We start from the raw sequence: 2444 nt of genomic DNA on the forward strand, positions 1-2444 counted from the left end.
ATCTGTCCCCGATAGAACGTGCGTGGAGTCATATTGGATGTAAAGTCCGTCACAGTGCTGGCATGCAGGATATCAAGGACCACTTACGACGGTTGTGGCCTAGCTTACCTCAGGTGAGGGTATAACGGGCCTTGTCACGCCCTTCTGGACAGCATCAGTGCAGGTATCCTGAGGGATTCAACCTCACACTGACAAGTGGGCTCCAGCTGCCAAGTTTTTCGTTAAATTGGACTCGATTTTGTAATCATTAAAATAACGTACATAGCCTCTCAACCGCTTCTGGGTGTTTGACTGTTTTGTCAGGCGCCGGCCGGAGTGGCCGAGCAGTTCTAGGCGCTACAGTCTGCAACCGCGCGACAGCTACGGTCGCAGGCTCGAATCCTGCCTCGGGCATGGATGTGTGTGATGTTTAGGTTAGTTAGGTTTAAGTAGTTCTAAGTTCTAGGGGACTGATGACCTCAGAAGTTAAGTCCCATAATGCTCAGAGCCTTTTGAACCGTTTTTTGTTGTTGTTTTGTTTTGTTTTGTCAGGCAGTGTGTATTGGGAAGGAATCGCCTTAATTGCCTCACACACATCCTCTCCGACAGTTTGCCACACGTGCTTCCACAAATTCACCGAACTTTTCCCCTGACATGGCGTCGTCATCGTAGCTTCTCCCCCACCCCACGTGGCGGTCTTCCGAACCCCCCCCCCCCTCACCACCACCCTTGACTATGCTATATCTCCCGCGATTTCTGCCACGTCTTCTCTTCCCCGCCCCCTCCCCCCCCTCTCTGCCCCCCTTCCCCCCTTGAATACGATATCGTTTTTCCCCGTAAACGACGCGGTGCGATGCGAAATTCGGATTTACGGCCGGCGTTTTCTATTATTTATCTGCGAATATGACTGGATGACGTCAGGGGTATGGGGTGGGGGTGTGTCGGACAGCTGAAGGTGCGAGTCAGCTTCTGATTTAGTGGACACGTGGCGGCGTAGGGGGGGGGGGGGGACACGGTATTTAGTCGCTGAATTTTTCAGGCCAATCGCCGACAAATGGTTTTCGCGGTGGGAGACGGATCCGCGGGGAAATTATTACCGGGGGGGGAAGTTGTGACGATGTCTTCGCCGCGCAGAGGCTGGGTTGGGGCTTCTAGTGGAAGCGTATGTGGCAGAAGTCGAGCCTGTTTCCTCGCAAGGTTGGTGGTAATCACCACGCACTGTCTAGTGCCCGTACATGTTCACACCGAGCGAGGTGGCGCAGTGGTTAGCACACTGGACTCGCATTCGGGAGGACGACGGTTCAATCCCGTCTCCTGCCATCCTGATTTAGGTTTTCCGTGATTTCCCTAAATCGTTTCAGGCAAATGCCGGGATGGTTCCTTTGAAAGGGCACGGCCGATTTCCTTCCCCATCCTTCCCTAACCCGAGCTTGCGCTCCGTCTCTAATGACCTCGTTGTCGACGGGACGTTAAACACCACTAACCTAACCTAACCGTACATGTTCACTTGAAAAAATTAGGCGGAGGTTCGAGTCCTCCCTCGGGCATGGGTGTGTGTGTTTGTCCTTAGGATAATTTGGGTTAGGTAGTGTGTAGGCTTAGAGACTGATGTCCTTAGCAGTTAAGTTCCTCAAGATTTAAAAGAAGAAAAAAAAAAAAAAAAGGTCTTTCTGTGCGACAATGCTACTATCAAAATGGTTCAAATGGCTCTAAGCACTATGGGACTTAACATATGCGGTCATCAGTCCCCTAGACTTAGAACTACTTAAACCTAACTAACTTAAGTACATCACACGCATCCATGTCCGAGGCAGCATTTGAACCTGCGACCGTAGCATCAGCGCGGTTACGGACTGAAGCGCCTAGAGCGGCTCGACCACCGAGGCCTGCCTACACACATTTATTTCTGACGCGAAACTGTGGGTTTTTCTTGTACAGTTCTTTCCAATAAAGCAGCGGAGTAAACACAAAATCGTCTCCTGGTGTTCTCCTAATTGTTCTTCCATTTCATTTTATAAACTGTCTTCCACAGCTCTTGACAAGATTTTATATGTCCATTTACTAACTTCAGTATGTTATCTCTAATGACCTCATTGTCGACGGGACTTTAATCTTCATTCGTTATTTCCTTCCTTAACCTGAACCATAGTTCAGATCCCTCATGATGCTGGTAAATCCATCCAGGTGTCGTCAATATTGACCTCTGTCTGATACTGAGGGCATTCGGCAGTCTTCGCCCAGCTGCCATACCCAATTCTGTCGTTGCTGCCACCACAGTTTCGGCCCTGCAGCGGAGCCCTGTCCCCCCCCCCCCCCCTCCAGGTCTTCCGCCCCTGTCGGCGTCCCCACTGCTGCCTCCAATAATAGCGCAGCGCGGCCCTGGGTTGTTTTCTTTGGGACTGGGGTGCGGTATTCCTCGTGGCGCGCCGACGGTTCGGCTGGCCGACATTCCGAGACTTCGTCTG

At 51.4% G+C, this 2444-nt stretch overlaps 1 non-coding gene across 1 annotated transcript; it reads left to right on the forward strand.

The window, feature by feature from the left end:
• Nucleotides 1-1226: 1226 nt before the first annotated feature.
• Trnaa-cgc lies at nt 1227-1299 on the forward strand. Its single transcript has one exon. It is a non-coding gene; the product is annotated as a tRNA-Ala (tRNA).
• The last annotated feature ends 1145 nt before the right edge of the window (nt 1300-2444 follow it).

Source organism: Schistocerca piceifrons, chromosome 10 (genome assembly GCF_021461385.2).
Source record: "Schistocerca piceifrons isolate TAMUIC-IGC-003096 chromosome 10, iqSchPice1.1, whole genome shotgun sequence".
Taxonomy (NCBI): domain Eukaryota; kingdom Metazoa; phylum Arthropoda; class Insecta; order Orthoptera; family Acrididae; genus Schistocerca; species Schistocerca piceifrons.